General features: G+C 50.6%; 1 pseudogene; it reads right to left on the bottom strand.

Annotated features, from left to right (window-relative positions):
- Positions 1-356: 356 nt before the first annotated feature.
- On the bottom strand, positions 357-5,245 carry LOC119335444 (annotated as a pseudogene).
- Positions 5,246-26,742: the final 21,497 nt, after the last annotated feature.

The raw sequence follows: 26,742 nt of genomic DNA, 5'->3' as shown, positions 1-26,742 counted from the left end.
TGCACATAATTTCTTCATAAACACGGAAGTCTCAAAGCCTAGAAGATCTTATTATCAAATAAGTAGGATCCTTGCTCACAGAGCTTTCTTCGGGGTAAAATTGGTTAGAATTTATAGGGCACGCTAGGTCATGAGAAGTGTTATTGCCTCAAAGACAAGGCGACAACTTTTACCACTTGGTTGGTATTGTATCAGTTGAATTCTATGTAGGTGAAATATAATGTTTTTCTTGAACCATCAAATAGATAGAAGAAAGAGGGGGAGAACCCCATACAAATTCAGAGTACACACAACCTCCAGTATCGAACAACACACACACACACACACAAAGAAAACAACACCCTCAAAGAGCTACTCACAGCTCAGGCAAAAGAACATCTTCAGAGAGCGAACGACCTTCAGACACAATCACACAAACAAACACCCCTCCACAAGACAGCATCCTGAAAGATGCCCCCCACCATCCTGAAAGAAGCTCAGGCAAAAAAGTAGCTGTTCTGCTGCTGGGTTGTGTAGTCAAACAGGTTAGTGTGAACGTCAAGGCTCATGATCGCTGTCGATCTAAGCTATCGACAAAATTGCTAAAATAGTGGTGTGAGTGACTAAAAAATGGTTCCTAGTCAAAACTCAGAACATAGAATCACAACCATGTTAGATAAAACTGTAGGAAGTATGGTCAGGAGGTACAGATGAAACGAACAAGAGTGCACCGCACTACAGCCCACTCCACGTCATACAATAGATAATCATTATACAAAAACTCACACTAGTTTTTTTTCTTTTAATACACAAAGATTTGACAAAGTAATCATAATGTGCAGATGAAACTGGCAACACTACGACTCGCTTAAAATCAGAAGAGTATATGTACATGCACAAAAATATGCTGCGCTGCGGGCTACCTCCTACCGAATTATTACCCTGTGAATTAAAAAGAGTCTTGATTTAGCACCACCATGCAACCTTTCAATGCGATAACAAGATAGACCACACTTTATTTGCTTACCTAAGAATACTCAGTCACAATATTCCATTTGTCACCTATTACTCTTGGATGATTTGGATGTGTCTTCACGGACGATGTCACTTTAGTCACCAGGGATAGTATGATGTTACCAAAGAACTCTATCTCCCTCAGCTTCAGAAGATTATCAAGACCAGAGATCCCATACTTGGGCTCCCTCAGGAATGACAACGTAAGCCTCTCAAGACATGGCACCGAACCATCCTCGAAGCACACCTTGTCAATGTTCTCTAGGTTGTCAATAACCAACAGCTTGACTTTCAAAAATTTACCGCGTGGGAATATGAGGCAGTCATCGGCATATGATTTGTGATACAGCTTGAGGCAGAGCAGACTTGGCAAGTCTCCAAGGACATCTATGGCGTCGGCCCGCAGCCCGTTCTTGCGAAGAGTAAACGTCGAGACGTTTCTAAGTGATGCCACCCATCGAGGTAAGCGCTCCAGCTTGCCCGTCAGGCCAAAGCTGGTGACCAAGAGAGGAGGTGACTCCACCGAAGATAACATTTCCTCCGATGAGATGCTTCCATCTCCATCAAATATTTTGATGGAAAGCGAGCGCACAGAGCCCGACAAATTGCTTAATGATTCCACACAAGGTTTCCAGTTCACCTCTACCCCATGGAAGAGAATGTTCAACTTCTTTAGATTTCTTAACTTGCTTATCTCCTGGAACACGGATGGGTCCCTTTTTATCTCTATATGGCATAATGATTGAAGGGATGTCATGTTCATGAGAACCCCAGGTGTCATTTCTAGGCCACAGAATCCTTTGAAGAACTTCACACTACCTGTCCTAGTAAGATGTGTCTTATGCCCAACTAGCAAATGCTTCAGATGTGCCAGGCTCTTGGCACTACCTGGTAGCTTCTTAATAAGTGTTTCTCTGATATCTAGTGTCTCCAAGTAATTTAGATGGCCTATGAATCTCGGCAATTTGGAAATATTGGTATTTCTGAGGCTTAGATAATTCAGCTGGAAAAAACAACAGATGCAGTCTAGATCCTTGTTACTCAAGCAGCTGCTGCCTTGCATATCCAACACTCTTAACAACCTCAAATGTGCGAAGAAGAATGGGATTTCCTCCATGGAAGGTGACATTCTAAACGTGCGAACATGAGCTACACTAGTGTTTGTTCTCTGCACTGAGTGCCTGCTGCTCTGGAATGAGAGGCGGCGTATTTTGTCATGGGAATCCAGTGTGGTTCCATTTGCACAGAAGTATGATGCGAAGTTCTCCTCAAGTGACTTGGACATGATGACCTCAACCATTATATCATGAACTCGACAACTTCTCACCTTGCCACTCCAATCAATTTTCACAGGATGCACCATGCTTCTGGCTACGAACTCGTCAAAGTATCTTTCAGCAACCTCCTCCATACTAAGTCCATGTTTTGGGGTGATAAATCCTTCGGCTATCCACATTCTCAGCAAAGGTCCCCTCTTGATCACATAATTTTGAGGAAATATACTTAGATACAAGAAGCAAGCCTTCAGATGGTATGGCAGATCATTGTAACTCAAAGATAAGACTTGCTTTGTCCCTTCAAGTGTAGGATTTAATTCAAGTTCAGAGCCCAAGTTATCAGAAACCTTCTGCCACTCTTATTTGGTTCTGTTTGGTTTGCTAGCGAGAAGGCTACCAATGCTGACTATTGCTAATGGTAAGCCTCCACATTTCTTGAGTATGGCATTTGAAACTTCCTCCAACTCATTGTTGGGCAATCCATCTACTAAGCCAAAGATCCTCTTGAAGAATAGCTCGCGTGATGCAATCTCAGATAGGCGTTGGATTTTGTAAATCCGATCTTGGGAATGACAACAACATGTATTAGCGACATCCTCGTTCCTAGTGGTTACTATAATCCTGCTTCCTTTTTCATTGTCAGGAAACACACATCTGATGTTCTCCCATGCCGACGAAGTCCATATGTCATCGAGAATCACGATGTACCTACAATATAAAGTTGACAATATTCAGGTCATAGGATAATATTCCAGAATCAAAACATCTATTATTCAGGAGATGGAGCACCAGGGATGAAGTACAGTTAATTGGAATATAATTGTGAACTGGAGCTACTTAACGCAAATAAACAAACACCACATATAAAAGAGATACAAGAACGATCTCCGCAATTTGAACACCAAATAAAGAGAGGTCTTTGGGTGGTTTTAGAGTTTAGTGATGAAAACTACACTCCAAGTAGGGATAAAAGTACTCTTTTTCCCTACATTATATTAGTAAGGTGGTATAGACAGTGGCGAATCTAGCAGGACATTGGAGGTTAGGCCTAAAACACAAAGTTCCTAAGTCTAATTAGCAAATGCATTGCAACTGTTGCATGTAAACCATCAGAATATACTTGTCAAGTGGTATGTTTAGCTTAAATAGGATTTTGAAGGGTAGGCTTATTAAGCCTATTGAAGCCTCCCTAGTGGAAATCGCCACTAGGTATAGGCATGCCAAAAGTTTAGCGACATCGTACCATCACCCAAAAAATTTGCTAGAGCTAGTTTTGGACGCCAACTAAACATACTCACGAGTCACGTCCAAGGAGCTGAGCCTCGGCCATCGTACCATGAATTCACTCAATAGGGAAAAGAAAAATACACTTTCTTTTAACTCAATGAACATGTATTACTTACTTAAAATGATAATAGCCATGTTCTTGAGGATAATAAGAATGTTGATGAATAACGAAAAGAAAAACAGTGTTAATTTTTTGATAAACAAACAAATATTGATTCATGACGACAAAAGCCTTTTGTATGCAACAATAAATAGGTAAATTACAATTAAGACATATCTCTATAAAATTATAGCACCACCCTAGTACAAATTAGGAACGCTTAGTCATACCTTGTTACTGTGCATGGCAATTATAATAGGCAAAATTTCGTCAGAAAAGCTAAATAACCAATCCATCTCCTGACCTAAAAACTAACATACCAATATCTGGCGAACGTTTCTTAGGAGTGTTTCCCCAACGAACATTCAAGTTACCATGCAATTTCAAGCAAAGTAGGACTTGCCATGACCGAAAGGGAAAGTTGACATGCAGCAAAAAAAATGTCAGCTACTCCCTCCGTCCAAAATAAATGTCTTAACTTTATTAAAATTGAGACGCTTGTATTTTAAAACAGAGGGTGTTTACTTTAATATAAAAGATCTGGATCCAACGGCTGTTGGGGCGTTTGTTGGAACCTCCCTCCAACGAACGTTCCCGGTTAACATTTCGCAAAAACTATTCTGGGTCAACTGAGCGTCACTAAATCCGTGAAAACAATTGATGCGGTAGGTGGACTATACCTTTTGTCTTGCAGGTAGCGCCTGAGCTTGCTGGCCAGCAGCGCCGTTTCCCAGTTCTCCATCCCGTGCAAGCTTACATCCATGGTATCGTCGCCGGCAGCCAAGCGGGGCCGCTGGGTCAGTTCCCTGAGCATGTGCAGGAACAGCGCCCTGACGTTTAGCGTCTGCGAGACGATGAGCAACGGGGAGCACTGGAAGTCGGCGCCCTTCACTCGCGGGCTCCCGCACACCATCCTCGCCAGCGTGGTCTTGCCGAGCCCACCGAACCCGACGACGGCGAGCACCCGGAGCCTCGCGTCGTCCTCCATCAGCCAGCCGACGAGCTCGTCCCTTGGCCCGTCGATGCCCACCAGCTGCGCCTCCTCGGTGAAGAGGGCGGGCAGCCGCGGGTCCAGGCGGCCGGAGACGCCGGAGCCAGACGCGTGGCTGCTGGCACGCCCGAGCGCCGTCTTTGGCGGTAGCACCCCGTACCTGGAACGCCGCTCGCCGGCGTCCCTGGCGCGAGTCTTCAGTTCTTGGAGCTGGGCCGCCATGCGCCGGTGACGGCGACCACCGCCTGATCCTAGCGTGGCGAGCAGACGCACGAAGCGTCGGAGGGACGCCATGACGGCGCCGCCGTCTTTGTCGAAAGGCTGCTGGCCGCGGACGTAGTCGTCGATGCAGTCCTCGGCGTCGTAGGCGATCTCCCTCACCTGCTTCACCCAGACCCGGACCTGGTCGTCGTGGCCATCGGACGACTCGGCCAGGCTGCGGAGGAAGGCCGTCATGCTCTCGAGCTCGTCCTTGATGTACTGGACCTCGCCGTGGAGGCGCTGCACCGGCCAGCTCTCCTGCGCGAGGAGACCGCCGAGCTTGCACAGGAGGCCGCGCACGGCGCCCTCGGTCAAGCTGATGATGGCGCCCTCCATTTTCCAAACTGCAGCTTCTACCTTCACGCCACTATATTTATAGCGCATATCGCACTTGCTGTTTCTTCGAGGAAAGTAGCACTTGGTTTTCAAGGCAACGTAATCACGCTCGGAAAAAATGTGCAACGTAACCAATCATGTGTTTGTCAAAAACCAAAGCATGACCGTAATTTGTTTTTACATTGCTGGAAACTTCTCAGTGCGTCAGGAACTCAGGATATCGCTATCACTATTCACTAGTCGTCCTTATAGGATGTGCTAAAGAACAATTTGTTTAAAGAGTGGAAATTTCATATTTGATCTCCTGAAAGGCCTATGAAATAATGGAATTGACTAATTGTCGTATCCTGATGATGCTTCGAGCTTAAGTCTAGTGATAATTATAGAAATATTCAGTCAGGACAATGACGTAGCTACTCGTCTTCAGGATGTACCTAACGGAATCACTTATAGTATACGCGTAAACTGCCTACTACCATAGGTGCATGGCACGGGAATCCTTCATGAAAGAAGTAAAGTTGTGCTGATAACGTCCAAACGTGTGATAGGAGGACCTCCGGACTGAACATTCGGTACAAGGGATCGATCCCCCCGACCGATTTCGTCCGGCAGGGGGAAGAAACCCACCACGCAAACGCCAGCCAAGATGACGCCCTACAAAAACCAAAAAAGGGTAAAGAAAAGCCCAGTAATAACGAAACAAATGAAAAAGCGTAGATTTTGTTTTTCTTCCTGTGCAAATAAAAGCCAGTTTTTGCTCTACTACGAAAAAATGCCATCAACTTTAGAGGCAGAAAAAAAACATGAAAAATTACAAAAGAAATGCCATTCAAGTTTCAGCAAAAGTATTTGATTCCTTAAAATAAAAAGCATGGCAAAGTTACCACAGCGAGAAATTCAAAATTGCCATGGCAAAAAAGTATGTTTGAAAAATGACCATGGACTAAACAGTTCTACATATGAAAACCCATAGACTAAAAATATATGTCATGACCATACACTATTAAAAACATGATGCATTCGGCTATATTTGACATGGGCCATGGCAAATTTGTTGGAAATGTACTATATATGATCTATAGCCTAAAAAATGTATAGACTATAATTTCATGGATCCATAGACTAAAAAATGCCATGATCCATACACTAAACTTTCAATGATGTATAGATCACTATATTTGCCAAGGTCCCTACGCAAAAGGAAAATGGCCATGTTGCATAAAAGGGAGAAAATTTGGCCATGTTGCATATAGTAAAAATTGTCATGATCCATAAACTACATATACAATGCTCGAACAACTTAATTTGCCATGGGAAAAAAATGCGATGGTACTGAACGAGCAATGAGGAGTAAAACTAAGTGTTGCCACGGGGCATGGCAATACATACACTAAGTTTGCCATGGTCCCGTTCGAAAAAGAAAAATTGCCATGTTGCCAAAAAAGTGTCATAGCAAAATGCATATTCAAGTTGCCGTCATCTAAAAAGTAAAGTTGCCATGTTGTATGAACTACGATTGACCTGAACCATGGCTTAGAAAAATAGGAAATTTCATGGCAAGAAATTGAACAGATTGACATGAAGTGTATTCATATATTAGAAAACTGCCATGACCCATAAACTACACTTGCCATGCTCCATGCAATAAAGTTGCCATGGTCCCATCAAACAAAGTAATTTGTTGTCGATGTTACAAAAAGAAAAGAGTTTGCCATGACATTTAAACTACATTTTCCATGTTATGAATTATGAATTCGCCATGCCCTGTAGATTACATGTAGTGTGAATATTTGAAACTTGATTTGAAGACCACGATTTTATTATTCCGTTGCAACGCACATGCCTTTTTGCTAGTGCACTTAATATATATTGCATCTCTAAAGGATTTTTCTCCTTTTTCCTTTTCTCGCATGAGAGGGTATTCTCAAGATCCAAGCCATGTGTAATCTGCGAAGTCCGTTGGTACCTAGGGATTGGAAATGGAATGAGATTCATGTCCATGTGGTCCGCCTGACTTATGTTTTTCGATCCGTGGCCCTTGGCTTGGGCATTGACTTTTTGTTGACTATGGGAGGCTATGGCTGACTTGCCATGGAATGAGCTTTGAGACCACATGGCTGGTCTGGCTTTGGATTTTTGAATCCACGGGCCCACGACCTTGGTCTTTAACTTTTGGAGGTCTGTGGATCTTGGATTCTGATTTACCTTTGTACAGATGCATGACTATCTTTCGTAGTTTTTTTTCTTTTTTGTACACTATAATGTTCCACTAAATGAAGGTTATTAGCTATTTATCGTGGCCATGAGTAGGGAGCATATGTTTGTGGTTCGCATCTATGATTACCTTTATTTCTCAACTTTTGATGCTCGTCTTTATAAAGTTTCAATGCTAGGCAATAGGGTACCTCCTATCACAAAGTTGGACGCTAGCCATCCCTAGTCGGCCTCGGATCGATGGAAGCATTCCTGCTCCTTCATGGAGGATCCACAAGTGTATTTATCTTTGGCAGGAATAGCGCCATGTTGTGGCCTTTCAATGGAGGCCAGCCCACGTATCTCCCGTCAATGAAGGCTCATGTATTGAGAGAATGTAATATCCGGTTGCACTCGCATACGGGGTCTCCAAATATTGCGCACACGGCGTATACAACCGTGCAAGATCACAACGGGTCTCCAAGTACTCGCGTATTTGGAGTCTCCAACTGTCGCGCACGACCACACCAAGTACGCAACATCACGATAGCTCCTATATTGAGGGGCTCACAACAGTCCGGGATCGAGCTTGTTCTATACATGAGAGTCTTTCACAATCGCGCTAACTATCCAAAATCTTACTCCTATATGAGAGGCTGACATCCGGGCCCGACCAGGTCGAAACCTCCCAACATATACTGAGCAAGGTGCAACTCACCCGGTTTGAATGCTGACCTGAATATGGGGGTTCAACCTATTTTTGAGGAAGATATGATTGATTTCCTTGTTGGTTTACCAGAGGAACCTGTTATTCAGCTTGTGCTGGAAGACAGTGTAATGAAACTGTCTGAAGAACAGTGTACTGAAACTGTTGTATTCTGCAACTGTTGCTAATCTGCTTCAGTTAGAACTTGGGAACTGTCCGGACTATTGCATTAGATATAAGTAGAAGGAGTTGAATAGAAATAGTTAGAATGCTCTTATATTTGTTTATAGAGGGAGTATTTGCATTAGTTGTATAGATGATAGAAGGTTGTCTGTTGCCAATTGGTTGTCGGGGGAAACTCAATAAATTAGTCACATATTCACACTAAAGCTTGATACATCATTTTCTGGTTTCAAACCGCTGTCCTTGATTAGCATACTGTAGAAAATTTGCTACTAGTAGAGACTTTGGAGCTTGGAAACCCAAACCAGTCGAGTTTCGATTTGATTAGTCTTATTGAACTGATGCGCTAGACAAGTTTTTGAAAAGTTCGAACTGAAAGATTAGATCACAACTACTTTTATATTAAATAGTGCATTGGCCAGGATTTGATCCCGGGATCTCATGGCTCCGATACCATATTGAACTGATGCGCTAGCCAAGTTTTTCAAAAGTTTGAACCGATGGAAAGGACTAGGCAACGTATTTTAACAAGCCTACTGTAATCGCAAATTTTGATTGATTTAGCATATTGTAAATGCTTTGGATAACAGAACCAAATTCAGTTTGTGTCCTACAGCAATTTAGTTTTCAGGTTTTGTGAATTGGCTGTCTGTTTTCTAAGTTCATTCTACGAAACAGTTCCCCAACGGATGCCTTACCTGTGACATGACATGATGCCTAAATTCTCATGTCATCGTGTCCCAGGCAGCGACTTGACATCCGGCCGCAGCTCGTCGTTGACTGAATTACAACAGGCAGTGAGAAATTCAGAATATTTTGCACTGAGATATATATAGGTTTAGGAGGAAAACCCAGCAACTCTTATGTTTCTGCTAGCTGAACTTGATTCATTCTCCAGACAGGAGGAACCGCTCTGTTTTGCTCTTGTGGTTCTAAACTTCAGAACCTGTATGATATGAGCAAATTATTCAGTGGCATTTCTGTGTAATGATTGCGTTCTTATTGTGGCTGCTACTTCAGAGTTTCCGGGTGCATTTTTCTTAGATTCCAGCAATGATGCGGTGGCTCTTGCAGTTAGTTGAGCAGTCCACTCGAATTTAGCTGTGCCCTTTCAAGTTTCAGTCCATCAGCGGAAACTGAATTTGTGTTTCGACTTATCCTTGCCTGGCTTAATCCATGCCTGGCGTTCTCGATTTATCCTTGAATAGCATGTGAACAAAACTCAGGTTTTGAGTACTAGCTAGTTTCTGCACATTACATTAGATTGGCTGACGATCAGCACTCATCAATTACACATCGGGCAGCAACAGAGATCAGACAAGATCAGAAGTTCACAACTCATCAGTTGCACTTGCACCTTGTGTAGCAACAGGTCTACAGGGCAACAGGCTTACATTCATCTAATGTCAGCTAAACTGCCAGAGCTCCAGGGACAAAGACGAATCGAACATCATCAAACTAGGCAAGTTTAGCGTAGCCGGACACGATCGATCAGGCATCGCTGTCGTCGTCGTCGCTGCTGACTCGCCGCTGTCGTTTGAAGCATTCGTCATCTTGGTTGGCCTTCTCGCAGGCGTCGATCCAGTCGTGGTAAACGTCAACGGGCTCGGTGAGGTAGTGCGCCGTGGTGTGGTAGGCCTCCTCGCAGACGTAGCAGACGGCGGTGGCGACCAAGAGCTTGAGGTCGATGGTGCAGGCGACGCTGTCGGGGTGGTTGCAGAAGGGGCAGCAGAAGGAGGTCTCAAGCTTCGGCGCCGGCTTCTTCCGCTGAGCCATCTTGGAGCTCATCGACTTGCGCTTCGCCATCTTCTTCGATCACCACCGGCTCGCCGTCGCAACTAGGTTCCGGCAGCAAAACTTACTTCGACGTACTTGGAGACGCGATGTGCTCGTAGGGAAAGCGTTGGGTGTGCTTATAAAGGGCTCCTCTTCGGCGGCAGCAATGCATTGCGTGGTGTGGCGCGGTGCAACGAACACGTTAGCGAGTCGGAGCCGGATTCTGGGCGCCAGTCGAAATGGCCGCAGGCGCCGTATCGCCGGGAAATGACGGGAGCAACCTACCTGGGCTACGCATTGCAAGCTATGCCGTACGTATTACGCACACGCATGTTAGAGCATCTCCAACAGCAGCGCTAGATATGGCGCGCGGGAAAAAACGCGTTTCTAGCGCGCGCGAGCCGGTTTGGCGCGCTCAAGCAGGCGCGGAAAAGAAAACTGCCCGTGCGCAAAAAAGCAGAACACGCGTGGCAGTTTTGGTGTGCGGCGTCCAATGCGCCTTATAAAACCCGCGCGCGTGAGCCTGCCAACCGCCTCAGGGTGGACACGGTCTGGCCTGGTCCAGGCCCTGACCAAGCCGCCGTCTGGACCGGCCGGCGGCAGACCGGACCGGACCGGACCGAGCAGTGCCGCGGTCCCCTTTTCATGGACCGGACCGGCGGTTGTAAAGCTCGGGCCGGGCCGAGAGGACCGCCCATGGCGTCGTACGGCGCCGGCGAGCGGCGGCGCATGGCGCCGGCGAGCTCCTGCAGGAGATTACAGGGCACGAGGAGGAGAGGAAGGAGAGAGACACAGCCGTGTGCCCGTCATGAGCACGTTTAAGAGGCCGGGGAGGCAAGATACATGACGACGGCGATGAATGGCGGTGTTGCCGTGGAGGTGGGGACGTTGCAGGAGACGGTGGAGGTCACCTCGACCTGGGGCTGCTCGAGTTCTTCATCTGGGAGGCCCCCGAGCGAATAAATTCCGAAAACACTAGACCTACGTAACCTCCTACGTAAACTTATGTTTGTTTCCTTTCTATAAAACTAATGACCCCCCTGATTTTCGGGGGTGGGCCTGGGCCTCTTTCTAATCCAATCTAACTAATCCAGATCAGCTAATACGTAACTTTACGTAAGGGATTTACGTAGGTGTAGCAAAGCTCGAATAAATTCCAAGGGCGTGTCTGTTCCTGGCGACACGCAATTAATCTCGTTGCCTGATTGCCGTTGTTTCCTGTTTTCTTTTTTCTTAAGGGTGTTTCCTATTTTGTGTCACGTTAATGCCGTTTGTTTTTTGAAAGTATCACGTTAGCACGCGTCTAGGGGGCGCCCGGCCGCCCTGGGATCGCTAATCAACGCCCACCCAAAAAGGAAACTACCTGGTCCCCCTCCCGAACCAAAAAAGGAACCCACTCACCCGCACGCACGAAACCGCCCGAAACCGCTATCGAACAGGTAAGCGCCAGAAAAACCACTAGCGACAATAACTGGCCGCGGGATCACGTGCACCAGGCCGCGACCGAAACCACGCGAGACCAACTGCCACCAGGCCATCTTCTTCTTCCCCACGAAAGAAGGATCTGCTCAGGGGGCAAAATCCTTCATCGCCAGGAGAAGAACATGGCAGCTCCCAGGGACAAATAAAAGAGAAGAGAAGAGGGCTTAGAGATCAGAAGGAACACCCAGAAAAAAGCAGATCAAGAGAAGAGGAACAAAAAGAGAACGTACCTGGAGGGGAAAAAGCACATCCAGAGGTGAGTAGACTTGCCCATCTTCTTCCTGATTCCTCCTGTAGATTTGCCCTTGTACTGATTTCCTTGTAGGCATCTTTGATTCATGTATTGATAGTCAAAAATCAAATGAATCATGCATAGTTTGTTTGCAGAGAAACTGTGCAACCAGTACTTCCGTGCAACTAAGCCAGATAAAGTAGCCAACTGAAGATTGTTGTGCCAACTCAATAGATTATGCAACTCTAAACCCTATTTTGTGCAACTAACCCAGTTGTAGCATCCAACTATACGCATAAACTGTGCAACCGCAAAAATAAAATAAAAAGGATGAATAAAAAACTTGGCAGGAACTTGACAAATCTGGAAGAAAACAACCAAGGACGGACATGTACGATGACGCCCGATATACGATATGTTCGGATAAAATCTACAAATATAGGTCTTAAGAAAAAGTTCACACACTGCCTTCACAAATCTAAAACACACTGCCATCAAACTGTTGTTCTAACTATGCAAATCACTCGGGCCGTGGGCCTTTGCTTTAAATATTTGTGTGTAAATGTCGTGAGTGTTTGTTTGCTCTTTGCTTTCCACTTTTTCGAACCAATTTCATACGCTTTTCCTCTCTCAAACCTCCCCCCCAGTGAGTCAGACGGCCGAGGCTCCAGTCCGTGACAAGGAGTTCGATTCTTCGAGAGGGGCGTGTAGGACTTGGGTCCTTAGAAGCGTTGAGCGCGAGCGAAACACCCACTGGACCGGCTGGCGGCAATCCGGCTTGGCCGGTTGGTGAGCAGCCGGTCGTGCGGCTAACTTAGTTGATGAGCGACGGGCCGGGTTGATCGACCCGGCGGCCTTTTACTTAGTGTATGCTTTGGCCCGTTGTGCTTGCCTGCCGATAGCCAAAGCTGGATCTGCGGTTTTAGGGCGAAGTGGGGGACCGTGGCATCCTAACTTTATCAGGAATCACCAAGTTAAGCGGCGGGGTGACGACTGAGCCAGCCTGCCCCCCGAGCCCCCAGGTCGAGCGAGTCGAGCCGACGGCCGGGTTCAGTTGTAAAGTGATAAGAAATAGGGACGCAATAAATTGGTCGGCAAAAGGCAGCCTCCGAGTCTCGTTCGGGGACCCCATAGTTTCATACGTTTACATAAAGGCGATGGTACATACACTCGTGCGGCTAACTGTAAAACGGGCGGAGGAGTTCCGCGTTCCACGGCCGGGTCGTTTCTTCGCCGGCGGTGTCTTTCTTGCGTTTCTTCGACTTGCGCGCGTCGATGAGGTAGTTGGCATTGCGGTCGCGCAAAGCCCTGCTCACGATGAATGAGCCCTCCCATGGAGAGGACAGCTTGTGCTGTCTTGCCTGCTCTTGGACGAGTCGGAGGACAAGGTCGCCTTCGTGGAATGCGAGAGGCTTGATCTTCTTGCTGTGGTAGTACCTCAGGCCTTGCTGGTAGATAGCCGAACGGCTAAGTGCCAGAAGGCGCGCTTCTTCGAGTAGGTCGACACCGTCTTCGTGTGCCTCTCTGGCTTCGTCTTCAGTGTATATCGCGACACGCGGCGAGTCGAACTCGACGTCGGTCGGGATGTCGGCTTCGTCTCCATAAACAATGAAGAACAGGGTGAACCCGGTCGATCGGTTTGGTGTGGTGCGTAGACTCTAGAGAACTGCTGGCAACTCGTCAAGCCAACTGCCGGGTGAGCAGATGAGTGGCTCGACGAGTCGCGGCTTGATGTCGGACAGGATGAATCCGTTGGCCCGCTCGATCTGCCCGTTGGACTGCGTATATGCCACGGAGGCCAGGTCGAGGCGGATGACGGAGACGGAGCAGTATTGCTCGAGCGCGCCCTTGGCGAAGTTGGTGCTGTTGTCGGTGATGATGCTGTTCGGCATGCCGTAGCACACTGCTATGTCCTTGATGAACCGGACGGCTGTTGGCCCGTCCAGTTTCTTGATTGGTCTTGCCTCGATCCACTTGGTGAATTTGTCCACTGCCACCAGCAAGTGCGTCATGCCGCCTCGAGCGGTTTTGAAGGGTCCCATCATGTCGAGTCCCTAGACCGCAAAGGGCCAGGCGATCGGTATGGTGCGGAGTGCTGACGCCGGCTGGTGGCTGCGTTTGCTGAAGCGTTGGCACCCCTCACACTTGAGGACAAGTGACTCAGCGTCTTCAAGGGCCGTTGGCCAGTAGAAGCCGTGGCGGAACGCCTTGGCCACTAGGGATCGCGACGTGGCGTGGTGCCCGCACTCGCCCTGGTGAATGTCGAGGAGGATGTCGATGCCGCGATCCTGCTCGACACAGCGCTGGAACACGCCGGTAGAGTTGTTGATGATGCTGTAGGCGGACGCCCGGCGCTGAACTTGCCGAGCTTTGGTCTCGTCCATGGGGAGAACCCCGTTCTCCAGAAATTTTGATATCGGCAGGGCCCAAGATGGGGCCGCGACCACGGTGAAGATGGGCACTAGGATGGGTTCCGAGTCGGCAGCCCCTGGGCCGGGTTGAGCAGCCCCCGGGTTGGGGACGGCGACGGCAGGGTCCAGGGTGATGGTGGCCGGGTTGAGCTGAGCAGCCCCCGGGCCAGGTTCAGCAGCCCCCGGGCTGGCTTGCGGTGCGGCCGGGTCTTCTGGAACGTGGATGGACTCGGAGTCCAACGATGGCTTGACGGACGGATTGCGCAGGTGCTCGAGGGAGACGCCGGACAGGATGGCCTGACGTGACGAGGCGATCTTGGCGAGCGTGTCGGCTGCCTCGTTCTCCGCGCGCGGGACGTGGAGGAACTCGCAGCCCTTGAAGGATCCGGACAGCTTCTGGACGAGGAAGCGGTATCTTGCCATGTTGGAGTCGCGGGCGTCCCACTCGCCAGAGCACTGCTGCACCACCAGGTCCGAGTCACCGTAGCACAGGATGCACCGGATGCCGAGTTCCTTGGCAAGCCGGAGGCCGTGCACAAGGGCTTCATATTCGGCGACGTTGTTGGAGGCGGCGAAGTGGATCTGGAGCGTGTAGCGGAGCCGGTCACCCTTTGGAGATGACAGTATGATGCCTGCCCCTAAGTCGAGTCGCATCTTGCACCCGTCGAAGTGCATGCGCCAATGCGTCGAGTCGGGAGGCGGCAGCAAGTACTGGGTCCCGGTCCAGTCAACGAGGAAATCCGCCAGGGCCTGAGACTTGATCGTGGTGCGGTGCTCGTAGAGGATGGTGTGGCCGGCTAGCTGGATCGCCCATTTGGCGACCCGGCCAGAGGCGTGCCGGCACCCGATGATTTCTCCGATAGGCGCCGTGCTGACGACGGTGACAACGTGCTCTTGAAAGTACTGCTTCAGCTTCTTGGCGGTGAGGTACACGCCGTAACACATCTTCTGGTAGTGTGGGTATTTCTGCTTGGAGGTGGAGAGCACCTCGCTCAGGTAGTAGACCGGGCGCTGGACGGCCTGGAACTTGCCCTTCTCTGGTCGCTCGACCACCAGCACCGTGCTAACCGCCCGCGAGGTCGCGGCTATGTAGAGCAACAGCGGCTCCTTGTCGGTCGGTGCGGCCAGTACTGGTGTGGTGGAGAGCATGCGCTTGAGGTCTTGGAAGGCTTCGTCCGCCTTGTCGTTCCAATCGAACGGGCGTGTCTTCTTCATCAGCTGGTACAGGGGTAGCGCCCTCTCGCCCAGCTGGCTTAGAAACCGGCTGACCGAGGCCAAGCATCTGGTGAACTTCTGAACATCGCGCAGCCGAGCTGGTTTGGGCATGCACTCGATGGCCTTTATCTTCTCTGGGTTTGCCTCAATGCCGCGTTCCAAGACGAGGAAGCCGAGCAGCTTTCCGGCCGGGATGCCGAAGACGCACTTTTCTGGGTTGAGATTGACCTTGTATTCGCGGAGGTTGGCGAATTTTTCCTTCAGATCATCGAGGAGCGTGAGGTGCTGCTTGGTCTTCACCACGATATCGTCCATGTACATGTGGATGTTGCGGCCGAGTTGCGGTAGCAGGCATTTCTGCATGCAGCGTTGGAAGGTGGCGTCAGCGTTCTTCAAGCCTAACGGCATGGTGATGTAGCAATACGCCCCAAAGGGCGTGATGAAAGACGTCTTCAGGGCATCGGCCGGGTCCAGCTTGATCTGGTGGTAGCCGGAGTAGGCGTCCAGGAAGGACAGGAGCTTGCACCCGGCAATCGAGTCGATGACTTGGTCGATCCGCGGGAGAGCGAACGGATCCTTGGGACAGGCCTTGTTGAGGCTGATGTAGTCGATACACATGCGCCAGGTCTTGTTCCTCTTCAGGACGAGGACTGGATTGGCTAGCCACTCGGGGTGAAACACTTCCATTATGAAGCCGGCCGCCAAAAGCTTGGCGACCTCTTCACCAATGGTTCTTCTCTTCCCTTCAGAAAACCGACGGAGGGGTTGACGGACAGGTTTGGCGTCCTTGTGGATGTGGAGTTTGTGCTCGGCGTACTTCCTCGGGATACCTGGCATTTCCTTGGGGGTCCATGCAAAGATATCCCGATTCTCACGGAGGAAGTCGACGAGCTCGCCTTCCTATTTGCTGTCGAGGTGGACACCTACGACAACATACTTGCTGCAGCTGGGGTCTTCCGGGTTGAGCTTCACCTTCTTGGTCTCCTTGGAGGGCTTGAAGGCGGCCTCGTAGGCTGGGTCCAGGGTCGGGATCAACGCAGCGGAGGCCTCGCCGGCCAGGGCGAAGATTCGGTCGAGCTGACACCGCTCCTCGGCAATGACCAGCGATTCGGCCAACTTGGCGCCGTCTCAAGCGCACTCCAGAGAGTTGCGGTAGTCGCCGGTGACGGTAATGAGGCCCTTGGGACCAGGCATCTTCATCTTCAGGTACGCGTAGTGGGGAACCGCCATGAACTTGGCGAGCGCGGGTCGGCCCAGCAATGCATGATATGCGCTGGACATGTCCACCACCTCGGACCAGACCGGTTCACGTCGGAAGTGGCTGCTGTCGCCGAACAAGACATCGAGCCGGACCTGGCCAATGGGCGAGCAGGAGAGGCTGGGTACGATGCCGTGGAAGACTGTCCGGGTTGGCTCCAGGTCCTCGGCCTTGAAACCGAGCTTGGTCATCGTGTCGCGGTAGAGGATGTTGATGCTGCTGCATGTACGTTGCGTGACGATGGTGGGGTTGAGGACGAGGGCATATCCACCCAGACTCGGCATGACTGCCGGGTGATCCTCCCGGGTCCAGGTGATCGGGTGATTCGACCAGTGCATGAAATCCGTCTTGGCTGGGACGACGGTGTTCACCTCCTGCCGAAGGAGGCGCTTGCTGCGCTTGTCGTCGCCGAGGCTGGTGAAGACGACGTATGCCAAGTTCTGGTCCGGGTAGGCATCGTTCCGCATCACGCCGCCGGTGGGAGGCGGCGGTGGAGCGGAGGCGGCTGTCTTGCCTGGAGCTGGAGCCGGAGCCGGAGGAGGCGGAACGTCTCCCCTCATGATGCGCTTGGCGATGGCGCACTGCCGAAGCGTGTGTGTGGAGGGTCTTGCGCCGCTGTGGTGCTTGCATGAGGCGTCGAGCATCTCTTCGAAACTCATGGCGGGTTGCCACGCCATCTTGCCGGTCTGCCGGTGCTTTGCTGCCGGGTCCGCCGTGGGCTCGGCGGCCGCGATGAGCGGGTTCTCGTGACGTTGCGCCAGCTAGTCAGCCTTGCGCTTGTTGTTCTGCTGATGCTGCTGCCGACTGCTTTCGCCGGCCGGCTTCGGGGGAGGAACCGGCTTCGCCTTGCCGGCTTCATCTAGTGCCACCTGGATCTTCATGGCGGAGTTGGCGTTGGCGTACTTGTCCGTCGTCACCATGAGCGCGGCCATGGTAGCCGGCTCGGAGCGTGGGAGCTTGTGCTTGAGGAGGGTGCCATCTCGGCACCCGCTGACAAAGTATTGGATCGCCTGGACTTCATGGACGCCCTCGCAGCTGTTCCGGAGCTTGGTCCAGCGTGCGAGGTACTCGCGGCCGGTCTCCGTCGGCCCCTGCACGCACATGGCGAGCTGGCTGGGGCGACCGGGTCGCTTGTATGTCCCCGTGAAGTTGCGGACAAAGGCTTCCTCGAAGTCGACCCACGCGTTGATGCTGCCCATCGGCATGCTGTTCAACCATGTGCTGGCCAACCCCTGGAGCATGAGCGGTGCGTAGCGCACAGCGAGACGACGATTGGCACCGGTGATGCTAATGGTCGTGGTGTAGTCAGTGAGCCATTCTCCTGGCTTCACGGTCCCATTGTACTTGGGGGTGTCGCGGGGAAGCACGAACCCCTTGGGAAAGGACTCCTCCCGGATGCGTGGACCGAAGCACGCCGGCCCAATAGCGCCGCTTTCCTCCACCTCCAGGGAGCGAGCGAGCTGATCGAGGCGGTGGCGCGCGTCGGCGTCGTTGATGGCGCGCAGGCCGAGTCGACTAGTGGCCAGGCCCCGAGGAGCCGGGTCGGTTGGAGCCGGACGCCGGCCATGCTGGCCGGGTCCGCATGGGTCTCCGGGGCGGGCTCGTTGCCCAGAGCGTTGGCGGTGGTGGCGGCCGAGTTGCGTCGGGTCCGAGCTCGGTCGGAGTGCGCCTCGCCGGGCGGTGAGGAAGCCGTGTGCAGAAGTTCGCCGGGTCCGCCAAGGCAGGCGGAGCTGGACCCCGTCGGCTTGGCGAGCTGGTTGAGACGATCCTGCTGGGTGTTAGCGGCGTGGAGGAGCTCGCGCATCCGCTCGATGCGCTCCTTGAGCTCCTCGCTCGCAAGTTGGTCGAGACCGACCGCGGCTGCCTCCGCAGCGCGCACGTTCTTGACTGGGGTCTCGTAGACGGCCTGGACGGCGCCGAAGGCCCGGACGATCGCTCCTTCCCGGGCGCAAGTATCGGTGACCCGGCATGGCTCGGCCGCGGCGGGCATGAATTCGTGGGCAGCGGCGTGCTCCATCTGAGCGGCCTCCAGGCGACGCCTGGTGGCGGCCAGCATCTCGGACATGTCTAGCATCTGCTGGCGCCTGTCCTCGAGTTGGGTTCGGGCTTCGGCGACGTTGGTGGCGTCGACGTCGGTGCCGATGGGGATGCGGAGGCTCTGCATCGCGGCACGCAGCGGGTCGGACGGCTCGGTCCGTGCCGCGGCAGCCTCGGCTTCTGCGACCCTCCTCGCCTTGCTCAACGAGGAAGAGGCACCATCGCCGGTGACGAAGACCTCCACATGGGCGTCCATCGCCCCGACAGTGAATCCGCCACTGAGGGAGAGCGGAGAGTCGGAGTAGCTGAGCACCTCGCTGGGGTACTCGTCGACCGCGAACGCGTCAGAGATGCGCAGCACGGTGAAGGAGGCGGCGAGCACGCCGATGACGTCGTCCGCCAGAGCGACAGACTCGTCGGAGTAGGAGAAGGGCCCCGTCTGAAGCATGCTCCCGGCCAGCTCCTCGAGCTGCCCCACGGTGGGCGCCAACTGTCGTGGTGGGTGCACGGCAGATGCCAAGGGATGGCTAAAGAGAGGAGGAGGCTCAAGGGCACTGGTGGGCTCCAGAGGCGAGGTTGATATGCGCGGGCGCGGGACGCCGTACATACCCAGGTTTGGGGCTCTCCGGAGAGATAACACCCCTAGTCCTGCCGAGTTTAGTTGGATGATCGATGGTACAATGTCGCTCCTGGGGCTGTATGAAGGAGGAAGGAAGCTGGCCAAGGCTTGGGCTGCTCCTTCTCCCCGGTGTCGCTGTTGGGTGGCTAGTCCTATGCTTGCTTGTGTTTCTTTTACATATGTCTCATATCTTTCTCGTCTTGCATGGCATGCCTCTGTAGGCGTGTGCTCCTGGGGGGTTTTATAGATCAACCCACCCAGGGTTACAATGGTAATATGCTGAGTCGGTGGGTCCGTATTGTCGGTGTCCGGGGTACCGGGCTGGGTCCCGCTCATGGGCTTGTGGTTCGCCGGGTTCCCCTAGGCGCGGGCCCCGCGTGCCTAGGGGGACTGTGCGCCGTCTTGTGGATCGTCAGGGCGTGGCCGAGTCGAGTTGTGTATAGTGCTCTCCATCAGGCTGCCGCTTGCTGTCGTCAGTGGTGAGGACAGGAGCATTGTTGCCAAGCCAGCCCTGGTCAGCGGGTAGGTAAGGGGCACTGTTGCCACGCTCCGGCTGACCATAGGCATCGGCGGGAACACTGTTGTCTTGGTCATCGGTGGTTGAGGTCTCGTCCCATCGTACGGCCTGGATGGGAGGGGAGCTGACCCGTGGCTGGGTTGCCGTGGACGCCACAGATGGGTTGGCTTGCTGGGGAAGCCATGGCTGCATTGGGTTGAGTTGCCTTGCGCCAGCTGCTGCGGCCGGGCCGACGTACCTTGCCGAATCGAGGGGCTTGGCCGGGTTGCGGGCCTTGCCGGGTCGAGCGACCCAGCCAGGCGCGTGCCGGTTTGCGGGGCGATGCGGGCCCCACTGTTTTTGAAGAGGATCCGGGTTCCGTTGCCTGCCCGGGGTTCATCCCCCCGACACTACTGCTACCACCAAGTTGCTTGCTGATCTTCAGGCTTCGTTTGCTATCAAAGATCTTGGTCCTTTGCATTATTTCCTTGGAGTTGAGGTGAGATCGTCGCCAGGGGGGATTGTGCTTTCTCAACAGAAGTATATTGGCGACATTCTTCATCGAGCAAATATGGAGAATTGCAATATCTCCACCACACCCATGTCTTCGGCCGAGAAGCTCACCAAAGAAAGTGGGTCTCCATTGTCTCAAGATGATAGCACCAAGTATCGTAGTCTGGTTGGTGCTCTTCAATATCTAACACTTACCAGGCCAGATATATCTTTTGCAATAAACCGTGTTGGCCAGTTTCTTCATGCACCCACAACTATACATCTCTCAGCAGCTAAATGGATTTTGAGGTACTTGAAGTATACTCGGGGCATGGGTCTCTCTATAAGGAAATCCCCTTCAATGTTGTTGAGCTGTTTTTCTGATGCAGATTGGGCAGGGTGTAGTGATGATCGGAGGTCTACTGGTGGTTTTGCTGTATTTCTTGGTCCTAATCTTGTGTCCTGAAGTTCAAGGAAACAAGCACGGTTTCTCGCTGAAGCACAGAGTCTGAGTATAAAGCACTTGCAAATGGAGCAGCTGAGATAATCTGGATCCAATCAGTCCTTGGTGAACTTGGTGTTTTCATGGCAAGACCACCTGTGTTGTGGTGTGATAACTTGGGAGCTACTTATCTATCTGCTAATCCAGTATTTCATACCAGGACTAAGCACATAGAAGTAGACTTTCACTTTGTTCGAGAGAGAGAGTTGCAGCCAAGGCATTGGATGTTCGGTTCATTTCCTCTAAAGAGCAAGTTGCTGATATATTCACAAAGCCATTAGCTGAGACGATGTTTGTCTCAAACAGATACAATCTGAATCTTCTTGATGGAAGTTTAGATTGAGGGGGGATGTTAAACAGAATGTTGTTATAGATTAGGAGGCTGTTAATATTTGTAGTTATCTCCTTATCTCTTGTAACAACCTATGTAATCTCGGCTATGCCGTGCCCTAGAGGCTGCATATATAAACACTCCCCAGCCGCCCTATGGGTTGTGCTGAATCCCAATCTCTTTCTTCTGTTTCACAAGGCGTCGATCCAGTCGTGGTAGACGTCGACGGGCTCGGTGAGGTAGTGTGCCGTGGTGTGGTAGACCTTGTGGCAGACGTAGCAGATGACGGTGGCGACCAAGAGCTTGAGGTCGATGGTGCACGACACGCCGCTGGGGTGGCTGCAGAAGAGGCGGCAGAAGGATGTCTCCAGGTTTGGCGCGCGGCTTCTTCCGCTGAGCCATCTTGGAGCTCATCGACTTGCACTTCGCCATCTTCTTCTCACCACCAGATCGCAGGTTCAGACACGATGTGTGTAGCGTTGGGCGTGCTTATAAAGGATGTGCCAACTCCGACTCCGGCTTCTCTTGGGCGGAAGCAATGCATATGCATATCCACATGCATTGCGTGGTGTGGCTATGCAATGAATCCATTAACGAGTCGGAGCCGGATTCTGGCGCCCAGTCGTTTTTTTCCAGGGAACTTCAGAGAGCTTTATTAAGGAAAAGCATTCACTGGGCAGTCAGCCAGGAGGCTACTAATCAGGAAGCTAGGAGTGGAGTCTAGCCAGCTTTCAGTCATATTAAGCGTACAACTCGTTCGGTTACAGGAGGTTTAACAGAAGAAGAGATAAGAGGAGATAAGAGTATAAAGTTTAAACTACTCTCCTATCTCTATACAATGTATTCTAACATTCCCCCTTAATCTGAACCGAGTGATCTTTACCAAGGTTAAGATTGTTCTTGAATTCATTCAATCTTCCTGTAGTAAGAGGTTTTGTGAAGCCATCAGCAAGTTGATCACATGTTGGTATAAACCGGATATCAAGTAGCTTGCGAGCTACTCTTTCTCTGACAAATTGAAAATCAACTTCAATATGTTTGGTTCGTGCATGGAAAACAGGATTAGCTGAGAGATAGGTTGCACCAATATTATCACACCATAACCTCGAAGCTTGTGGAGCCTTGATCCCAAGCTCATATAACAGAGTCTGTATCCACATCACCTCAGCTGTAGCATTAGCCAAGGCTTTATACTCAGCCTCTATACTGGATCTAGAAACAGTGGACTGTTTTGTTGCACTCCATGACACAAGATTTGTTCCAAGAAACACAGCAAAACCACCTGTGGACCTTCTGTCATTAGCACACCCTGCCCAGTCTGCATCAGAATAGGCAGTAACAAGCATAGACATTGACTTGGTAATCTGAAGTCCAAGACCTTTTGAGTATTTAAGATACCTTAAAATCCTCTTTACTGCAGTCCAGTGTGTTGTTCTAGGTGCATGCAAATATTGACAAACCTTATTGACAGAGTAAGAAATATCAGGACGTGTAAGGGTCAAATACTGTAAAGCACCAACAACACTTCTGTATTTTGTTGCATCATCTGATCCAAGTGCTTCTCCACTTTCAATTGTAAGTTTTTTTGAAGTTGAAATTGGTGTACTCACAGGTTTGCAATTTTCCAATCCTACTCTCTTGAGTATATCAGTGGTATATTTTTCCTGTGTAAGAAGTATTCCATCCTTTATCTGTTTAACTTCTATACCAAGAAAATAATGAAGATCACCTAAGTCTTTGAGAGAAAATTCCAAATTCAGATCTTTAAGTAAACAAGTGGTAGCATGTGTACTTGAACTAGCAACAATTATATCATCAACATAAACAATCACAAATATAGTGATCTTATCTTTATGATAAAAGAACAATGAGGTATCTCCTTTAGATGGTGTAAACCCAAGCTGTTGTAGCTGCATGTTTAACCTGGAGTACCAAGCTCTTAGGGCTTGTTTCAAACCATATAAAGCTTTATCCAACTTACAGACATAGTGTGGTGCACTTTGGTCCTCATATCCTGGTGGTTGCCGCATGAATACTTGTTCCTCAAGAAAACCATGAAGAAACGCGTTCTGAACATCTAGCTGCCATAAACTCCAACCTCTGGAAACAACAATAGACAGTACAAGTCAAATGGTAGCTGACTTAATAACAGGACTAAAAGTATCTTCAATACCAAACCTCTGTTTGAAACCTTTGGCAACTAGTCTAGCCTTGTACCTGTCTATGCTTCCATCAGATTTTCTCATTATCTTATATACCCATTTACAATATATGACATTATGACCCTGCCTTGGTGGTACTAAATGCAATGTTTTATTTTTCATGAGTGCATCATATTCATCATCCATAGCTTCTTTCCAATCTTTATGTGCAAGAGTATCATGCAAACGAGTTGATTCCCCAATATTACTGAGAAAATCACACTTAACTTTGTCATACCTAACCGTACCATCAGTGTATTCTTTTTCCTTGATAATACCTGACTGTGATCTGGGGTGACGGCACGGAACTGTTGGTGCTGTAGGCGCAGGCGCAGAAAATCCCGGTTCCGGAGCTGGCGCAGGAGATCCTGTTGCCGAAGGTGGTGTAGAAGCAGGCGCAGAAGATCCCGGCACCTGATCCGAGAAGGATGCCCACGCAGAGCCTGCAGAGGATCTCGGCGCGTGATCCAAGCAGGACCCAGGCGCAGGCGTGTGATCCAAGGGGGATCCAGGCCCCGCAGGCGCGTCGTTGTTGGCTGGTTCGGCACGCGGACTCCCAGCATTCGGCGCGCCACGTGGAGACAGGTTTCCCCTATGCGGGGGCAGTCGCGTGGGCTGGCGAGGTCCACCAGATGCGACCGGTCGGCCATGTCCGCCTCGGGAGCGCTAGCAGCCACCGGATTGGCTGCATGAGGATCTGCCTCGGAGTGCTCAACAGGCACAGAGTTGACGCGCGGATCGGCGCTGGATCACGCACCGCTGCTGCCGCTGCTGTCAGGAAGATCAGCCTCATGGTCTGCGCCAAGTTTGTCATTTCCTACACACATAAATTCACAGTCTGGGCCTACACATATATCATCAGAATCATCGTTTTGAATGGAATTTTGCACACAATCAGCTTTATGTAATTCACCCCCGTGATCGGAAAGAAGTGCTATCTCAGCACGAAGAAGGGCTCCGGCGTTTGGACGAAGTTTGGCAAATCGAAAGAGGGTTTGATCAAACACAACATCCCGAGAAATATAGATTCGTCCAGTTGCAACTTCTAGGCATTTATAACCTTTGTGAAGAGTGCTATAGCCAATAAAAACGCATTGAGTAGAACGAAACTCAAGTTTATGGCAATTGTATGGATGCAAGTTGGGATAGCAAGCACACCCAAATATTTTGAGAAAGTTGTAGTCGGGTTTTTGATGATAGAGGCGCTCCAATGGAGTGACATTGCCAATAACTTTGCTAGGAAGACGGTTTATGAGATAGTTGGCAGTGATGAATGCTTCGTCCCAATATTTGAGAGGCATGGATGCATGGGCAAGAAGAGATAAACCAACTTCAACAATGTGACGGTGTTTCCGTTCAGCGGAGCCATTCTGTTGGTGAGCATGAGGACAAGAAACATGATGTTCAATGCTTATGCTATGGAAAAAAGAGTTGAGTTTTTCATACTCCCTTCCCCTGTCACTTTGGACTGTCAAAAATTTTCGATCAATGTGTCTTTCAACAAGTTTGTGAAACTCTTGAAACACGGAGAAAACCTCAGATTTGTACTTGAGCAAATAAATCCATGTAAACTTGCTATAATCATCAATGAAACTGACATAGTATTTCTTTCTGCCAAAGGAATCTCTTGCATGACCCCATACATCACTGAAAATAAGTTCTAAAGGAGCATGAGATATACTATTCGACTTGGGATAAGGGAGTTGGTGACTCTTGGCATATTGACAAGCTTCACAAACAGACTCTCACTAATTGAACTATGTGACAACGAGAGATTGCCTTTATTGACTACTTGTTTAACAATGATTGAAGATGGATGTCCTAATCTTTGATGCCACCTTGCCAAAGAGGGCTTGATGACGGAGAAGACTTGACGATGCTTGCAACTAAGTGCTCCGGATGTGATGGGGTAGAGACCTCCAATGCATCTACCGTGATGGAGGAGTTCCCTCGTTGCCTGATCCTTGATAAAAAAAGTAACGAGGGTGAGTTTTAAAGAAGACGTTATTGTCATGAGCTAAACGAGACATGGATGCAAGGTTTTTATCAGCTTGAGGCACATGAAGGACATCTTTTAGGACTAGATCACGTTTAAGTGTAAGGGAGTTAATAAGAGCTTGACCAATGTGTTGAATATCCATACCTCCACCGCTTGCAGTGTGAATTTGATCGCCGCCATGGTACTGTTCACGGGGAGCAAGTTGTTCTAGCTCGCTTGTGACATGATCCGTGGCACCAGAGTCCACGTACCACACCCCTTCTCCTCCTTGTTCACGCATGGCCGCAGCAACATGTTTAACATCAGGAACAAAGTTCTCATCATAGCAATGCCAGCAGTCCAAGACTTCATGGCCCGGATTCTTGCAGAGCTGGCAGCGAGGACGTGCTCGGGAAGAAGAAGGGCGGTGGCTATTGTTATTGTTGAAGCCGCCACCCCCGGCCCTGTTGTTGTAGTTGCTGCCGCCGTTGCCGCCGGTGTTGGTGTAGCCAGCGCTGCCATTGTTGGAGTAGTCGGCGTTGCCGCGCCCACAGCCGCCGCTGCATTGCCCCTGGTGATCGCGCCCACAGCCACGGCCATGGGAGACAGAGTTGGCGGAGGACTGCCGGATGTTGGCTCCGTGGAGAAGGCTGAGGCGAGCGTCGAAGCTCAAGAGCTGACTGTACAGCTCCTGAACAGTGATCGTCTCCACCCGAGCGGCGAGGGTGGAGACCACAGGGTTGTAGTCCATGTCGAGGCCGGCGAGGATTTTGGACACGATCTCCAGATCGGAGAGCGCGGCGGCGGTGCAGGCGACTTCATCAGTGAGGCTTTTAATTTTTCCAAGATATTCTGCCATAGACATGTTACTTTTTTGAAGATTCGTGAGCTCAATGTGTGTTTTGATTGCTTGAGCTTGGCTTTGAGCAGCAAACATGGCATGGATAGCACCCCATACTTCGGCCGGCGTCGAGAGCGTCGCGACCTGTGCGAGGATCTCGCGGGATAAGGATCCCATCAAGAATCCTTGGAGCTACTACTGTTGTGCATACTAGAGGGATCGTGCGAAGTCGACTACCTGTTCGTCCTTGCCATCCTTGGTGATGGTGAGTGTGGCTGGCGGTGGCGGGCTCTGCGCGTTGAGGTGATGTTCCATCTGGGCCCCCTTGATCTGGCGCAGCACAATGGCTTTCCAGAGCAGGAAGTTGCCCCTCGTGAGCTTCTCTTGAGGTGGCGATCCGAGCAGGGAGGTGTTGGTGGAGGTGGAGGAAGAGGAGGCAAAAGCGGATGATGATGATGTGGTGAGCGTACCCATGGTGCTGGCCGTCATGGCGGCGGTGGTGGTGGACATGCTACTCGGTCGCTGCGGTAGCTAGATGCGATCT

The sequence above is a fragment of the Triticum dicoccoides genome, chromosome 7B, assembly GCF_002162155.2.
Source record: "Triticum dicoccoides isolate Atlit2015 ecotype Zavitan chromosome 7B, WEW_v2.0, whole genome shotgun sequence".
NCBI lineage: Eukaryota > Viridiplantae > Streptophyta > Magnoliopsida > Poales > Poaceae > Triticum > Triticum dicoccoides.
This window is presented reverse-complemented; position numbering and strand designations above follow the sequence as displayed.